This window comes from Carassius auratus, chromosome 2, assembly GCF_003368295.1.
Source record: "Carassius auratus strain Wakin chromosome 2, ASM336829v1, whole genome shotgun sequence".
In the NCBI taxonomy this organism is placed as follows: domain Eukaryota; kingdom Metazoa; phylum Chordata; class Actinopteri; order Cypriniformes; family Cyprinidae; genus Carassius; species Carassius auratus.
Window position 1 is genome coordinate 17,851,114 of NC_039244.1, and position 19,530 is coordinate 17,870,643.

General features: G+C 38.9%; 1 pseudogene; it reads right to left on the reverse strand.

Annotated features, from left to right (window-relative positions):
• Positions 1 to 1,705: 1,705 nt before the first annotated feature.
• On the reverse strand, positions 1,706 to 18,526 carry LOC113118728 (protein SMG7-like; annotated as a pseudogene).
• Positions 18,527 to 19,530: the final 1,004 nt, after the last annotated feature.

A 19,530-nucleotide genomic window follows, 5' to 3' on the forward strand; every position in this document is an offset into this window, starting at 1 on the left:
GAGTCAACCACAGTCAGCCATATATAGAGTTCTGACATTTGTATAACATTACATAACATAATCCCAAGGCTTCGCAAATTACAAAAACATAATGATGTTCAAATGAATTCAGTGCAGTAGAAACCAGAGCAGATGCATGTTCCCATTGATTGATCCTTATTTATCACATTGACTGATTAGTTCCTTATTTCTAAAACAGGAAAATTATAGGAAATAAAAACAAAGTTTGACATTTTCAAACAAAATACATTTTCTTCTCTTATGCACATTATATTATATATATGATATATATTGGGGTTCTTTCATTACCCTTCATAAACATAGCTCTGTGTTGCAGTCTAACACATCTACATCTGCAAACTAATCTATGTAATTAAGCAAATGATAAAAAAAAGAAAACTAGAAAACTAAAGAGTCTAGAAAATGCTTCTTCTTTACATCCTCTTTGCATATTGTGAATAAGGCACTTTTAGGAATAACAAATTACAAAATATGCATACTTCTGTTAACTGGGTTCGTAATTTAATTGTTAAAATTAACAATACAGATAGAGTGCACTTAACCTAGTGAAACTTTGACTACTACCGTGTACAGATATACAGTTACATATACAATGCTTGTAATTCATACATGTTAATTATTGCATTGAATAATTTAAAAAATGTATAGTACTATGTATTATAGCTTCTAGTTAACAGTGTAGGAATCTGTGATTTTATCTTTTAATCAACAACCTAGAGATAAAATATATATTAGTTTGAATTCAAAGACACAGATTCTGGCTCTGAATGTAGCTTTTAGAATAAATATTAATATTACAATTTATATTAAAATCAGACAGTTTGACAATTTGGTAGTGATTTGTGGTAGCGTGTTAAGGGCCATCAGGCCAAGACTGATGGTGTGGTTTAACTGAAGCTAACAGCATAGGAAACAGACACGCATTTAGAAATAAAATGACATGTGAGTTTTTGCAGGGGCTTGTCAAAGATTTACTCAACGTGTCCCCGAGTACACACTGAAATATTCTGTGGCAAAAACGGTTTAATAGAACTTGCATTAAGGAGAGAGATGATATGGCAGCTGGTGTGTGTGGTAAGATGATCTTCAACCACTCTGGTTTCCTCTCAGGAAGTGGGTGAGGAGCTGAGAGATGTACCTTCAATTTCTAGACAGCATCAAGTTCACGGTTCATTCCTCTGTGATTTACAGTAAAACCCATTTCCCCCTCAAGTAAGTCAATATTATACCAAATCAAATGTACAATAATTAACTGGATAGTGATCAAATAAAATGGTAATGCTTAAATATAAGGTTATGTCTACATTAAATGTTCATTAGTTAATTCATTAATTAGTTGTCAAATATGTTAAAATAGCATATCAATATGTTACTTTCCATACAAATTTAAACTCTCTCTTATGAAAAAAATAAAATACATTTATAAATTTAACCAAAACATTTATAAACTTCAACCAATATGAACACTATAATTCATGATAACTAATGAGAAGATTTTTAATGGCTGCTATAAAGGATATTGGGTCATGACGTAATACCAGCTGTTTAAACACATGCAGCTTTTATTTATGTTGTGGTTAACAGTCATCAGTGTCCCTGACATGCACTTGTCTGTGATTCAAGGTAGAAGGAGGAACTTCGAGGTATGAAAAAGTGTGAGGTACAGAAAAGACTCAAGTCCGACTATGAGGACATGGTTTATTTTATTAAAGGCATAGCTGATTCCAGTTTACAAGTGTCCACAAAGAGACAAGAACACAATAAATCAAGCCCATTATAGAAGGAGATATCCTCACCCCCAACTATTCCCTGACAAAATCCTCTTTAAAAAAAAAAAAAAAAAAAAAAAATCCCTTGACTGGATATCTCCCTCATCCAAAATACAAGGCATTCTGAAATATGGATTTCATGCAGAATCAGTGACAGACTGAATTTAGGGTCGGGACAAACTGTCTTAGTGGTAATTTGAATGTAAAAAGCTGGCTGTTATATTTTCTTTTAGCTTTACTATTGGAATGTTATATTACGGCCCAGAGGCACAAGGCTGTTTGTCCTGTGATCAGCATTGTAATGTACAGAAGCCACAATAAAAAATAAAAAAGGAATACTGAACAACAGGGGAAAATCCACATTTACAATGCATTGAGATAGAGGGTATCGAAAAAAGCACATCCACACAAGACCGTGCACCAAAAGTCATCCAAAATAAAAGAATATAAGAATATTGGGCATCCACAGCAACCAATCAGAGCACTGGCTTCTGAAACTTGCTGAACGATTTTAATAGGAAAACAAAAGATGAACAAAATGGGGCACACGGCTCCCACTGAAACTTTGCTTGTAGATTCTTCCGCAGATGATACTTAGACTGAACTCAACTTTTATGGTTCCATTTAATCATTTATTCCTCTATTTTTTTTATACAATTTTAAATGCAACAAGAGAAGCACAATCACACAGCAAATAGACACATCATTTAAAGTTCGTCTTTAATAAAATGTTCTCTACTCAAAAATAAAAACACGCTTTATTCTCATCATACGAGAGAGTATGTCTTTCATATAACCTTCGCCGAACAAAAACATCTTACTTAACCAGGAAGAAATGACCACTGTGAATGCTTTCTAGATATTTCAGCCTATCCAATGCAAACCCCTGGCCCCAGAACATCTCTACCAAACAGTGGCACCCACAAAAGGTCTCAAAGGCCTACTCAGTGCTATATCCTCTACTAAAAAGAGAACAGTTACAATATTTGCTTTTTACTTCGAAGAAAAAAACAAACAGGCTGCGAACAGGGCGTCTATGACGACTTGTCCCTTTTCTAGCTTGAGAAACATGGCCATGTGACGCTAACCCAAGGCAACCGATCATATACGTAACAAGATTTCAGAATGAAGCAGTAATCGGGCTTTGACGCTCTTCCTCAGAGACAACTTTTTAGTGCTAAGTGTAACGGGAGCTGAGGGACTTTTCGGAGGTACGTTCTGTGGTTTTAAACCGAGTACAGTGGCTGTGGGAAATTGAGTTTCACCGGTTCACATCCCTTTCCGCCGAGCTAACAAGCGTCACAGCTAGCCCCGTTCTCCTCACCCCTACAGTGCCAACTGTGATTCCGATGCTAACGATTCCTTAAAACAAAAATAGAGAAAGAACAAAAAAAGGAAGAGCAAAAACACAGACCAGGCACAAAGAGAGCTGATAAAGCTTAAAACTATTAATAAAAAGGCAGAACAAGAACAAAAGAAGCCGTTATGCGTTTAAGCTAGAGAATAAAGTAATGAGGAGAGGAGGGAAAAGGGGAAGCACACATTTATAGCGAATGAACTCCCCCGTTAGCAGTAAACTATTCAACATATTTACTGAATAATATTTCAGAGAGCTAAAACTGCTACAGAACAAGTCACAAAATACAGTATTGTTAATAAATGCAGTCTCTATTGCAGCTAATGATACTACATCCTACATCTATAGTCTAACCCCCAACTCCGCTTGATACTGATCGAGCTATAATGTCGCTATGAGCTTCATAATGGTTCGAACTTTAGAGACGTTCCCTGTCCCGTTCTGCGAACTCTTCTTACAAAACAACAGACTGTACATGACAACACCATGATCCATGCCTGTGTCAATCTAATATCCGAGCACATTCTCTAGAAGTGCACTTTCATGCTGTTCGCATCATCCTTCATTCATTTTTTTATTTATTTTTTATTCTGAACACAGCGACAGGAATCCCTCTGAGAAAATGAATCCAGACTTGGAATAAAAACACAAAACCAGTCCTTCTTGCTTTTTTTGTCCCTCGTATTACCACGTCTGCCGTCAATAAACATCCCTTTCTGACACGCACACACCCAACTCCTTAACGTACGGCGAGCCGGTCACAGAGAGAGATTTAAGCAGGGGGCATGAGGGTGTCTAGTCCAGAGTCTTAAGTCCAGATGAGACAGGAGAATGACCTTTGACCCCCCCCCCAGAGGAAGAGAGGTGTTGCAATCAGAGAGAGTTTGTCCCCCTCAGAGTCAGTGTTCTGCAGCGGCTACGTGCGGAGCAGCGTGACGGGTCAGGTGCTTGCACGCCCTCACAGGGAGAGAGACAGAGTGAGTGAGAGAGATAGAGGAGAGGAGAGGGCTGCACGTCCCTCGTCGGTCAGGCGAGCGGTTCGTTTTGAGCCTGTCGCTTCACATCGTTTGCCGTCTCCAGCTTCTGCGCGCAGGTAATGCCGGAAATTTCCGATTGGAGCTTGTGGTGTTTCACCTCTTTTGTTGAATCATGTTTCACACATGTGCGTCTTCCTGTGGACTCTCAGTGTGGCGGGTTCATGTTGCCATGACCGCGCTGCTGCTTCTGTTTCTGCTGCATCAGGAGCTGCTCCAGAGCAGACGGACCGGGCTGCATCATAGAGCTCGACCAGATTGACTACACAAAAAGGGATAGAAGAAAGGGAATATGGAGGCTTTTAACTGTCACCCCCATTTTTGAACATAGACGTGAAAGTACACTATTCACACTTAAATTGTTATAATTCATAAACGCTTTTGAATACAAACCAAAGGTTGGTCTCTTTTTAAAGAAGACAATCTGCAGATTATTGCAGAAGTGAAATCATTTTAAAAAATGAAAGCATAAAAAAGTTATAGAAGTTTACATTTACTGTAAATACATTTTATTTTTATTATATTTTATATAAAATAAATATTTTATAAAATATTTTTTAATCCAAAATTGCTATAAAATTAAAGCCATATGTCTAAATAAGTTGTGTTCCAAATTTGAAGTTGATATAAAATAAATGTAGGTTCATATGCAATTTTGTTTAGGCGTTATACTACAAAAAGCCACCGGGGGCCATTGAAACTCCATTGAATTTTTTTAATTTATTTTTCTGTCACAAATGTATCAATTTCTCTCTCAATATTATGTCTATGACAAAATAACCACCAAATATGGAATCTTGAGACTCAGACCTTTCCAACGATATGTATTTTGTCAAGATTATGAAACGTTTTGATTCTAAAAGACCGTAATATATGGTGACGGTGACAGTTAACAGGGTAAGACTAAAGTAAAATGATAAAATATATGTCATTGCACATCTACGGTTAAAACAACAACTCTGTTGTTGGCCAGTGAATGTGTAGAAAACAGTACACACTAAATATTAGACAGAACATCCCATGCTACCTTGAAACTGTCAAGGAGGACAGTGGAGGAGTCCTCCATTGGCATGTCCTGGGCTGCCCAGCTGCTGGTTTGCGCCCCCTGGTGCCAGCTGTTGGTATCTGTCACAGAGGAGGACGAGGCAGAAGGCAGGTAGTCCAACCCAAAGCCGCTCACACCTGAAAGACAGTATATGATTAACAGTTTATTAACTACTACTTGTGGTCAATCAGGCCATTTCATTTTAAGAATGTAAATAATACAAGCATAACAACTGCTATTAAATGTATATTCATTCTACATAACATTTACTAAAACATACAAATAATTTAAAATGAAACAAAGTGGGTGGGGGGGGGGTTGAACTTGTAAAATGAACAGACTTTCTACTTCTTTATTCTATAATCATGTTGTAGTATAAAGAAAGTAAATACCATAGCCTACAGTGCAGTCTGACACTGGTCAGTGGTAATAAAGTTGACTAAAAGAAGAGACACATAAACCAAAGGAGCACACTCTCTGCATGGGAATAACCAATATTACCAGTTTTCTCAGCCTTCCAGCGATCGGTACCACGGCGGTCTCTGCTGTCTGGCGTCCCAATGGGGCCGAAGTTGGAAAAGGGCAGAGAGCCATGGCTGTGGGTGGGAGGGGAGGAAGGCAGGCTGCTTGGGTTGGAAGAGTGAGGGGACTGACTGGCTGGTGTAGAATGATCTAGAACAACAAAAGATAGGAACAAATCATTAACAAACTGATCCCCTGTACAATCTAAAATTACGGCTATGAACAAAATTAAACCTGATTAACTTGATTTCTATAATTGATCCTATTCTACAGTAAATCAAAATTACAACATGGTACCTGAGCTAGCAGGAATGGAAGGGGACCATGGATTTCCTTCAAATAGGGAGTAGAGTGAAGGCTCCTGGTGCATCATGGGTATGTCCGGCTTAGACACAGGAGCCATATTTTTACCATAGGCTTCGCTAAAAATGCTGTTCTGGTAGGAGTTCTCCTGTAAACAACAACAAAAGCTATTTAATCAATATTTTATTTTATTTTTGCCTTTTTGCGACTAGCTTTGATAGATATACCGGAGATAGGTCAGAAAACGGGGAGATTACTATCTGGAAAATATTGGGTTATTGCACTTCATAATTTTTTATTAAAAAAGATTTGTATTTTCATTACCAGTCAAAGCATGTTTGGAAAGTAAGAATATAGCAACACCCAGCCCAAAAAAAGCACAAAAACTGGTTATGTTTAGAATGAAAACACTGCCACCTGGTGATTTTTGATTTAAAATGCAAGACTAAAGTGATTGTTTGAGAAAGAGAAAAGCAGTTTTAGGCTACCTGAATGGAAAATCGGGGGAGAAGAGAGGATTGACCAATCACATCAGCTCCACTGTCTAGTCGGGACTGATTTGGCAGCTACAGAGAGAGAGAAGCAAAAAAGATGAGAACTCCGCAATAGACATGCAAGTTCCAACACCGATCAATCATTTCCAACAGACCACAGTAGTAGGAAAAAATATATATTTCCAGAAAGCCAAACATTATTTATAACAAATAATTTGTATAAAATTATTAATAAAAAAATAAATTATACCAATACATTAATTTAAATCTGAATAGCCTTCTTCAATATGGTTTTAAAAGTATTCCAGGATGTGCCTCGAAGTTACATGTGTCCCATACATTTATAATTCCTTAGTTTCAATTACTTTTATTATTTGTGTATTCCAATATGTGGAAAACGGTAATAACAATTTAGTAGTTATTACCAAACTGCTATTGGACACAGGAAACAGATTTTTTGTTTTTGTTTTTGTCCACAGAAGCATATATGTAATTTCTATATCCACTCCAGCCTGACGACATGATAGGAAGAGAACTACATACAAACATGTTCCTTCCAGGAGCAGAATTAAGAGGGCCAGCCAAGGCCTGGTAGAAATCATGAGGTTTAGTAAAGAGCAGCTCCTCCTCCTCCTCAAAGTCCGCCAGAGTCTTTAACAGGTCTGGGGGCAGAAGAGGGGAGCTCTTGTTGTCCTAGTGAAAGACGAGGCACAAAGGGGAAGGAAGGAGAGACAGAGGGAGGGAGGGAAAGGGATGAGAGAAACAGGATGTAAGAAAAAAGGAAGCAGCCTGTCATAGCTGAGAAAAACAGCAGCCTGTGAAGATTAGTGCGATTCTCAACCTGATTTCTGTTCACGGCCTGTAATAAAGCTGTTTGACTTACTCAAAAGTAAAATAGTCTTTCAAACAACACAGAAACGCATCTCAGAATGCTTCAGAGCAGTTAAACAGCTAGAGGTGGAAACGTGAAAGAAGAGATGAAAAATTAGAAAGCATGCGCGGAGATCAAGTTTCAATAAAACAAAGTATGGCTGTAAATGATCCCCAGCTAAAGCCGGAAAACTATGATAATCATAGTCATAACAGATATTGTACAGATGCTAAGCCCGTAGAAACCAAAGGGCAAGTGGAAGCAAGTGACTGAGAATAAGGACTGAAGCTGTGTTCGGAAAGGAATGCTTGCTTACTACTTAGGGAACACTGCACCAAGCAGTACACTATTAATAAATAACATGAACACATTATGAAAACGTTTAAAGCATTTATGAACTATATTGCATGTTTAACCTCATGTTGTCCTTTTTAAATTCATGAATGATGAAAGTTATTAATTTTGAAATCAAATATTTAAAATCCAAATCTGTTTAAAACGTCTTGCCACTTGGCCGTCTGAAATAAAATATCGCATTTAATTACATTATGCAATTAGTTTCCACAAAAATATTAGGCAGCACATAATGGTTAGAAATATTTCTGGAGCAGCAAATCAGCGTATTAGAATGATTTCTGAAGGATAGCGAGACGCTGAAGACTGGAGTAAATGGCAGGTGGAAATCTTTGCCATCAATAAATTACATTTGAAAATATATCAAAATGTCATAAGCGAACCTTCCGGTGAAAAACAGCCGACTTCTCTCAGGTGATGTATACAGGACTTAAATCATTGAAACCCTGCCTTTTGCATGATCATTTTGCACCATTTGTGAGTGCAATGGCCACATCTCAAAATACAATCCACAGCCCAAAGAATAATCCATTTTACAATCCAAAGAACCATGTTCCCATTTATTTTCTTTATGATGATGCGTTACTCTCAGATGTGCGTCACAACACAGAAGAAATTATCTGTCACTACTTCCGTTTTCACAATATGATTGTTTTTGTACACACAGTATGCATCCTAAATATTGAGTAATAGGATATAATGCTATTATCAAATCATGTTAATATTACCGTATTTTTCGGACTCTAAGTAGAAGTCGCATCAGTCCAAAAATACGTCATGACAAGGAAAAAAAACAAAAGTTGCACTGGACTATAAGTCGCATTTGTTTAGAACCAAGAACCAAGAGAAAACATTACCGACTATAGCCACAAGAGGGAGCTCTATGTTGTTCAGTGTAGACTACAAGAGCAGTGAGCAGCATAGAGCGCACTCTCGAGGCTGTAGACGGTAATGTTTTCTCTTGGTTCATGTCAAATTAATTTTGATAAATAAGTCGCACCTGACTATAAGTCGCAGGACCAGCCAAATTATGAAAAAAAGTGTGACTTATAGTCCGGAAAATACGGTATGTTAAGCCTGTCTGTAACATAACTACATTTGTCTAAACAGAAGACAAAGAATGCTAACTTCATATGGAGGGCCTCTGGGCATGTTCTCCTGGTCAGGGCAGAAGACTCCAGGCTGACGTTTGCTCATCCTGTCCCCCATTCCACTCCTGCCCTCTCCTCCCATATGGTAAGAAGGCTCCCAGTAGAAATCTTGCATTTTGACCTCTGGAAACTTCATCTTCTTGTCCATGCTGGGCTGAGGAGGCTGCATGCTCATGGGGTGCTCAAAGAGTTTCATTGGGTCCTGGCTGGGCATGAAGAAAGGCTGTTTGACTGGAATCTGCATGGGCATCTTCTGCATGGTGGGCTGAGTTTGGTGCTGGTTCCACATTTGACCAGGCTGTTCAGGCACCTGCATGTAAGACTGCAAGAACAAAATAAAATTAGAGAAAATGGAGACATTACCCAACAAGGTCAGTAACATGCATGTTTCTAAGTAGTTGCCATGGTAATCGGACTTGTCATAGAAACAGCAGAGCAGATATTGAACCTCAGCACCACGAGAGCCAATGAAATGGGCATAATAAGCCAAACAAAAGCGTCACGTTACCTGTTGCATGCTGTGATGATGTGGTGGACTTTTTCCAAGCTGGGAGCTCTGCTTTGTGGGCGACTGCTGCTGCTGCTGTTGTTGTTGTTGTACTTGAAGCTGTACAGATTGTTGCAAGGCCTGCTGGGATTGCTGTGTAGGGGAAGGCTGAGGAGGGCCTTGGTTTAGGGCTCCAGGACCCGAGGGTCTCTGCTGGCTGTAGGGAATGTGTGAGGGTTTGCCCGTCTGGACCGGATTGGCAGATTGAGGGTGGGAAGCAGTCTGGAGGAAGGGTGCGGGTACGGATACACCTGTTGGGAAGGTAAACCCTGGGCTCAGGGAGAATGCCACAGGAGGAGGGATCACATATGCTGGTGGGGGGAAACCTGAAGAAGAAGAAAAAAAAAAAAGGAAGTGAGGAAGTGAACAGCCCATGTGTTAATAATGTTCAGGTGTGGAATGTAGGAAGTGTATGAGGGTACCTGGTCTGCTGGGCAGAGGGGGGAAAGCTCCTGGGTGATGGATGGGGATAAACTGTGAAGAGCATGTTGTTTGAGTCTGTGTGACTGGAGTCTTCCTCGCCTCAGACACTGGAGTCTTCCTCATCTCAGTCTGAGTCTTCACCTTGCAGCAAATCAAAGCGGAGATCAGGAGGTGTTGACACATTTGAAAAAGAATTACAACAAAATAAGGCTCTCTCTTACCTGTTTCCCAACCTCTGTTGTTTTATCATGACTGTTTTTCTTCACCTCGCTCTTTCTCTTGCCCTCTTTCTTCTGCTCGTTCTTCCCTTGTATTCCATTTCCTTTATTAAATCCAGCTCTGTCCTTCCCTGCATCCCTCTGGTTCTGGATCGGTTCTCTACTCTGCTCTCGAGGTTTGATGTTCTCTTTGAAGGTGACCACAGGTCTCTCACTGCCATCCAGCCCACTGTTCTGATTCTTTCCCGCCGAGAGGACCGACTTCAGGCCCTGGGTGCTGTCGTTCGGGGTCTGCTCACCATTAGAGGACTCCTGGAGGACAGGTGAGTCTTTTTCCTGTGGCTCTTCCACTACCATCTCAGGGATATCAGTGATGAAGAGCAGAAGGCCATCACTTATGCGACACTGGATCAACCTGTTGATGCCAAAAGTAAAAAGTAAAGTAAAGTTTTTGCACACACACACAAGGAAATGCAACAAATCAAAAAAGGGGATCAAATGCAAATAAAAGCAAAGAAAAATTAAGATGACAGACGTCAAGAAAGTCCTAGAAAGCCATAGAAATGATGAATAGAAAATGAAACAACAGCTTACCGTGGTTGGTTGTCAGCCACCCACTTGCCTACGCTGATGAGTCTCTGGTGTCGGGAATGAATTAACAGGCTCTCTTTGCCAACCACGATACTCTGATGCCCTTTAGAGAAGTCCAGCATTCTGAAACCATTAAATAACAGCCTTAAGAGAACAAATACAGCTAAAATAGTCATGTGTGTGAAATAAGGAGTTAAAACAAGAACAGCGATCAATTAATCATGAAGAATTACCGCAGAGCAGGCCGAAGGGCTAGAAAGCCCTGCAGTTCAAACTCCTCGGGAAGTGGAATCACTGTGAAACAAACAATCATGGCTATTAACAAAAAGAAAAGAAACGTTCATGAGCAAATTCCAGCGTGTGATGCAGTGCTCACTACCTGACACATTTGACACATCCTCCTCCTTAGGCTGAAAGCTGTTCAGAATGGACACCAGCCATGGCCAGATGCTGTGAGATGCCAAAGATGTGTCATCTTAACAGTATTCAATACCTCAAAATCTTCGCTCAAGCAGAATCATTTTAAAAAGACAAAAACAGACATTCCGTGCAATGGATGGTGGGTATTGTTCCTGGGATTATGCAAGTTGTGGATTAAAGAGACCTGGGCTATTTAGAAACTACCTCAAGTTCCCCATCAAATATAAACACATTCAAATGCTAAATCAACTATCTTCGGTTTTGAAATAGTGTTCAGTACTATGGTCAAAGGAGAAAAAGAAGCCTTTCTTACTACTGTTGTTTGTCCAGAGCACTTTCATTAAACACACTGGGTCGAAGCCTCAGCCAGTCCAGAGACACTTTGATGGCAGGAAGAGGGCACTCCCCCATGATCTCCTCTCGGTTCTTATTGAGTAAAGCTCGGCTTAGCATCACACCCAGGAAAGACACTAGGGAAAGACATTAACATTATAGCATTGCACCAACTAGAGTTACAAGTTTTATTTGCAGAATCTATCACCACATTTTAAACATCACAATGACATTATATAATTTAATTTTTCTTCAATGGTCCCAATAATAATCAATCATGGGTAGTCAGTTTTCAACATTTCACACTATATTTCTATACTTATTAGGTCAATAAACCAGCGAAACAACCAAAAACATTTAGAGCTACAAGTGGTATAACATTAGCGTAATACGATTATTTTTTATCACTCATTCATCAAGGATGCATTAAATTTCAAAAGTCAAAGTAATGCCATTTATTACATTTAAAACATTTGTGAACTCTATTCCAGGACTCAAAAAAAATTGTATTACTGTTTTTCACAAAAATATTAAGCGGCACAACTGTTTCTGACACTGATAATATTAAGAAATGTTTCTTGAGCACCAAGCCAGCATATTAGAATGATTTCTGAAGGATCATGTGACACTGAAGAATGAAGTAACAGCTGCTGAAAATTCAGCTTTGCATCACAGGATGGTATTATAAAATATATAAACATAGAAGAAAAATTACTTTAATTTGTAATAATATTCACAATATTACCGCACTTTTAACTGTATTTTTGATCAAATAAATAGAAACTTAAGAAATTACCCCCCTTAAACTTTTGAATGGTGTGTTTTAGTGTCTTTCAAAATTACAAGCGGTAATGTACTTAACCCAGAATTTAAAAAGACCATAAGACTTGGCTTGAGAACAGTGTGAAAAGAAAGCCATACTGAAGAGGCCGAGGAGCTGAATCCAGCTGATCTGCTCATCCGAGCTGTAGCTGTGCTCATCTGCCTCATTGCTGAAGTCTCGGAGGTGGTGCAGTTCAAAACAGGTTTATCACTGTGATGTGGACCAGCTGCTGGGAGCTGAAGGCTTTCTGCAAAATCAGCCTCTGTGGAGCGCATTAGTAGGAAGATTAAGGAGCATGCAAATTCAAACTAAGAAAGACTAATGAGACAGAAATCTGTCAAATATCTGCCGCCTTACATTAATGGGGAAAAATGACATGAAGTGCTACAGCCGGTGGTTTTGGCCTTACCTGGAACTGCTCCTCTAGTTTCTCTCTCAGGGTGTTCAACTTATCCAGGCTTTTGCAGAGATAAACATGGCCGTGGAACTTGATGAAGGCCTTAATAAAATCAGACACGCTCCATTTTGTTTTGACCTCATCCCGGCTGTGGATTAAACAGACACAAGAGAATTAAGCACTAGTTTCCTACTTGCATATGATAGTGTGAGCAAAACTTTATGATCCAATAAATGTAAATATTCTGACCTTTCTAGGGCCTTGGAAAGAGCTTTCTGTAGGTTGGTGGAGGCAGCTGGAAAGGGGAATTTGACAGCAATGCTTCTGCAGTAGTAGAAAGATTGTTGTGAGGTGGTCTCCTTTAGAGGAAGCCAGGATGGCCAGCTGATTGTAAGGTTGACCTGAGAGCAGAGGGGAAAATATCACTTTTAATTCATTCGTATTATATATTCACATGTCAGTGGCGTGCTTGAGAATGTGAAAACAAAACCAACCATTTGAGGGAACAAGTTGAGCTGCATGGTCTGTAGTACGACTCAGCCTGGCTGGTTTGGTTCCGATAACGCGCTGTGGATTGCATAAAATAAACCACAACCAATTAAATCCTCCCATTCTTTCATATTAATAAGGCAGCAAAGCAGTTTGCTGGTTTTCTCGGGGAAAACTAGCTACAAGAAATCTGAGTGAGCTCACCAATGTCTCCAAGATGGACAAGACAGTGCTGGCAGATGTAGGAACAGGAGCTGGGTTGGGGGCTTCACTATGGCACTGGTGCTGCTCTGTTTATTGCTGATGATGCCAAGCTGAGATGACTTCACACGGCAAGGCAAGTCCACATTAAACACCGTGCACAGCTCCTGCAACAGCTAAGGATCAAGAGAGAGAGATTTTTTTTTTTATATATATAAAAGTAGGGCTGGACGATATGACCAAAAATCAAGGCCTTGATTAAATAAACGATTATTTTGTTTTTGTTTGTTAGCCCTCACAGTTCACTGACAAGGTTTGTACTGTAAATATGTTCAAATATTAAATGTGGGATTTTTTTTCTAATAAAAGAGTGCATTTCTTATCTTTGTGATTTGAAAATAATTAAAGGAAACACATTATTTATGGTTATTCATCAGCCGTGTTTCCACTATCGAGCTAGGACCGGCCGTGCTAGTGCGTGCCAGGTCCAGTCGCGTTTCCACTGTCACTTCCGGGGCCTTGATCGTGCCTCGCCGGAGCTTCCTCGGGGCCAACGGCCAGGGTTTTTTTGGCCGACGAAAACCTTGGGCCAAAGCGGGCCAGCTGGGGCTAGAGGAGGGGTTATAAACAAAGGCGGAGCTTCTCCGTGTCATAGAGAGCGTCAGCGCGGATCATTTCAGAAAGATAACAGCTTTAACACCAGCAATTAAAGACGTTTTAAAATAAGATGAGCTCAAAACTCACTCTTAGTTAGCAGCAAGTGTTTGAAAATAACTTGATCCGATGTGGATTATAATCACTAAACAAGGCAGAAATATTTATAAATATTTATATATATATAAAAGACTATGCACGCTAAACATTAACGTTACCCATAGTAAACATGGTTAAATATGACGCTTGGATAAATCAGACGTCAGCTTCTTATTCTCTATTACAATTGTGTATTTATTAAGTAACATTTTATCTGTCGTCTCGTTTCGTGAGTTTAGCTCAACGTTGCATATCATCAAATATAATAATGATTTTTGTTTGGGAGCTTTTATAAAAATAGAGAGTCTGCGCTGAGGATCATTTCAGAAGATAACAGCTTTAACACCAGCATTAAACACTTTTTTCGAGTGTCGAGCTCAAAACTCTCTTTCAGTCAGCAGCGATGTGTTTGAAATAACTTGATTCAATGTGGATTATAACACCAAGACTGAAATATTTATAAAGCGATGAAAAAGATATGCACGCTAAACATGTTACCACAGTAAACATGGTAAAATATGACCCGCTTTAAGGAAATCAGACGTCAGCTCCTTATTCTCTATCACAATCGTGTTATTTATTAAGTAACTTATATTATGTCACAAGCCTCGTCTCAAGAGTTTTTCTCACGTTGCCTATCATAAAAGAATAGAGCCTAATAATGTTTTATGTTCGGGGCTTTTATAAAATAGCGATATTATCATTCATTCTAAATGTGCACGGCTACTGGGGCTAATAAACAGAAACAGACTCGACTGAATAAGCAGGCTATTTTCATGAGCGTTAAAAATAAATAAATAAAATAGAAATAAGTGTTATTATGTGGGATTAATTTTGAGTCCTGATAAAATTAAATCAATATGATCAACGTATCACTTTATCTATAGTAACATCGATTGCTTTTGAATGTGAATATATACAAAGCATGCAAACCAAACTGCTGCTTTTATCATGTTCGTTTTGTGATCGCGCATGTTCCAGTGACTTTATTTCTTAGTTCTCTGATAACTTCTCTTGTTGGGTGAAATGATGGCGCTTGCGTGACGTTGTCCTGAGAGGCGTGTAAAGGCATGTTTTAGTGACGTGCCAGCGGTGCTTCAAGCTCCACTGTGGAAACCCTGCGCTATTCTGGCCTCGGGTGCTACTGGCCCGGGGCTATAAGCCCCGCCCGGCAGCTTTAAGCCCTGGCACGCACTGGGCCCGACAGTGGAAATGCGGCTATTGAGTATGTTAAATAGAACAAACATTGCTTGAAAGAAGTATTATGAAAAAAAAAGTACAAATTTCAGTTGTAATGTAAAAAGCAGTTTCTAAAAAGGTAGAAAAATAAATAACTTTCTTTTTCTTTTTCAAAAAATAAATAAAATGGAGTTTAAATACTGCCATATCCAAAAGTAGAAAATAACCAGCATCTCTTGCAAACAAAATACATTTAAAATATTGTCATGGGAATAGTAGAAAATAATAACTTGCATCTCCATTAAAACAAATATTTTAAATAATGCCATGTGCAAAAATGTAAATAGAACACTGCTGATTAGAGCAAGAGCAGAGCAAGAGCAGGACATGGCAGCTCCTAATGGCTCAGCAGGCTGTATCTCCTGTGAGCTCATAACGTTATAGATAGGGATGCACGGATATATCGGCACAACATCGGTATCGGCCGATAAAAAGCTTAAAATGACAATTATCGGTATCGGCCGATATGAATATTTCTGCCGATGAGCCCAAACCGATATTCTCCAAGTGAAATAATTGACCTGTTTTTCAGATGTGAATGTCTGTCTACATTTGTAAATAATAAATTGATGGTAGAATCAGTACAGAGAGATACATGGATTTCTCTTCAGTAAAAATTAAAGTTTAAATATATCAGTATATATTTGTTAATATCGATATCGGTATCGGCATCGGCCAAATTATTTAGAAAATATCGCATATCGAATATCGGCCCAAAATCCAATATCGTGCATCCCCTAGTTATAGATGAGAATCTGACTCATGATCCACTGCTGCATGTGATCTTCATTTCAGTGGATCTTGTCCGGTCACTCCCATATGCAGATTAAGTATTTAATCTAGTTTCTTACTGGCCTTCCACATAGAAGCATCTTTGCACCTAAAAACGCAAAACAAAGCGCTCAGGAATGTAAAAAAAACTACAAAAAAAAAAACAGTGCAGACTGGCTCCTCCGCCTGTTGCCATAGCAACTTGCAACTGTAAACAGAAGCTCACGACGCTTCGCCCCAGCCTCCCGGTCTTTCTGATTGGTCCACTGTTTGGAACTGACATTGATGAGTGGAGGAATTAACTTGACACCGCATCTTAAAAAAAAAAGACACACTCGTGCGAAATGCTGCAAAAGACGCAGGTCGGTTAAATGTTCTGAATTTCGGTTTTGATTAGGGCTGTCACTTTTGTTAAAAAAAATCATTTTCGATTTTTAAGAACATAAGTGTTCATTGAACCGATTGTAAAATCGATTTTTCATGTCTAAAAAAGGGCGTTTCCTTTTTCAACGTCAAATAACGTGCAACGGACGTAAAGAGAGCGCTGGAAACGCACAAGTCAGCAATATTTCTTATTTATTGGCATGAAGTTTCATGCAGACAGCAACAGGAGTGCAACATTCTCGAAAAAATATATATGCACAGTGGACGGCTGCCCATAACAAAAGAAAAACATCACTGCAGGCTTCAACCCGGCTGCATTTATGATTTAGGCAATTTCAAAAATCAACAAGATTATTTTAAATAATGATTCAATGCATTTCAAACAACTGCTCAAAAAATGAAACTTTAAATGGGACTTGAGAACAGGCCATGTGTGTTTTTTATTGAAGGTAAACGACACCTTAGGCTAGGCGGCACTAGGCAGGCATAATTGAAGGCTAGGCCAATTACAATTTTATTGGACAGGAAAACAAGTCAATCAACATTTTCGGGGTCCAGAGCAGAGCGTTTTTTATTCACCTATATGTCCAGCTGTTGAGAAGACGCGCTTCGACCGCATTGATGTCCCAGGGACACTCAGGTACAGCTGCGCAAGGTGGGGGTATTACTGCAATTTTCCACCACAAAAGCGGTCGCTGTCAGCTTGCAATGGTCCCTTTCATAACTCATGAGGCGAATTCGCGTCTACCGCGCTGCGAGACCTCCAGACGCGAGTAAACACATCTTTACATTGACTTAACATTGAAATCATTCGCGCCAGACGCTCTATTCGCATTTGGTGCGACGTCACTGGGTCTTGTAGGCGCGTAAAAAATTGCTGGTATTTTCTGTTTAGCTTTCGCATGGCATTCAGCACTTTCGGATTTCTTTATTTTCTTTTTCTTCTTGTTTGTGAGTTTTGTTACATCTAAATTTTTTAATTGTTTAATTATTTTAAAAATAATAGTGTACATATTTGGTTAAAATCGTTTCCTTATTTACGTTTTCGAAACTTTTTTGGTTGGTCCTATCGATTGTGCAATCGATTTTCGAACTAAAAGTGACAGCCCTAGTTTCGATTACTTTTAGATTAATCTTCCAGCTCTTTATAAAAGGCACTAAGACTCTGTTCTCAACAAAGAACAGCAGACTGGCATAACAATTTGTCATGTGACAAAAATCTGGTCTGTGGTTAACAATGAGCATTACAATGAGCACTGTACAATAACGCATCTTACTTGTGTGTAGAATCCACTAGCTGCCTCAAGAAACAGGGAGAGATTGGCCTGAACTTCACTTCGATTGGGATTGGCCCTGTTCTTAGCTTGACTCTGTAGTGTGGTTATTTGATTCTTAAAAGCATGGTTCCAGCTAAAACAAAAGTGAGACAAGATGATAGTCAATCAGATATTTTCAACAAAATACACAAAACCAGGATTTCTGCATGTCAATTACATATAGCATTGTTATTGGTTTTCTTACAGATCTTGTTCCACTTTCTTGTCCAGGGCGTACTCCAGGTCTGTAACCAGCATTTTCTGGTACAAGTCCTGAAGAGCCTGCCTTGACGTCCAGACCTCTGCGGCACCAAGCTTTGAATCTGCATGACACACGGAGTGGAACATGTTAAACAGCTAACACTGCAGCCGCACTGTAGGACGTGACTGACGGAGTCTAATAGCGCCTTTCTGTTCATTTGGAGAAAGACCTGCACGTCTTAGTAACCACATTCAATGCCATGGTTACCAGAGTGACAGCGATAAGATGACAAATGCAAAATATAGCAATAGACTCTAAGCAACCCCATACATCACATCAATAATTTTAATAATATGTGCAACTTACAACCAACGCACTCATATTATCAATATTTTAAAGATTACACATTAGATAAACATCTAAATACCATGATATAAGTCCTAACTAAATTAGAATAAACTAGCACATACCTGTCATGTCAGCCTTCAGGGCCTCTGCCTGCCTGCTCAAAACAAGAAATGAATGTGTTAATTAATGAGGAGATGGTTGAAGAGAGAATCATTGAGCAAGGTCTGGTGAACACAGCTCTGGAGTGAACAGGAAAGCATCACAGTTCAGGGCTTCATTATTATACATTCCTCAAGCTCAAGTGCATTTTGGGATTTTTTTTATATTTGTCAAGCACATAGTTCAAGTGATTCGTGATAACATACGATTATATTCTAATTTAAAAGGCATAATTTCAGTTAGGGGGAAAAAAAACTTTTGGCTTCTCTCCTGAGGCCACAAGAGGACTCATCGTGCAAAATATTATGCAGCACGTTTCTTCAAAGTGGAATAAAATAACAGCTATCTTTGAAAAAAAAGGGCATAGTAGTTTTAAAATAAAGTTTATAAACCATAAATAATTAATAAAGCTGCTTAAACAATTAGAAGAAAAAAAACAGCACCATGCATGTATGCATAGTTTAATACAAAGTAGTGGTCGACCGATATTGGAATTTTGACAGACGATGCCGATATAGCAGGGGCCGATATAAACCTATATATATATATATATATATATATATATATATATATATATATATATATTATATATATATATACTATTAGTAGTATTTAAGAAATTTTTAATTATTTGACAAAGGATTAAACAAATGCTGTACAAATGCTGATAGATGTCCCTCTAGCAGAAGTGAGGAAAAAAAAAGTTTTTATTATGTTTGAAATCTCAATATTTATCTTACACAAACGCATGGATTCGCTATGGGGGGGGGGGAGCCTTTATTCACACCCCGGTGCCATGTGAGGGATGCTTTATTACAGATGTGCACTTTATTTCACGTCTTCTGAACTGTTGACAACAATCACATGCTTACCCCATTGAAAGACTTGGAAGAGCAAGGAGAATTTTTAACATAACTCGGATTGGATTATTCTGAAAAACTGGTAAGCATTTTTTTCTTTTTGCCTTGTAAACTGGCCGAGGCTTCAGACCTCTA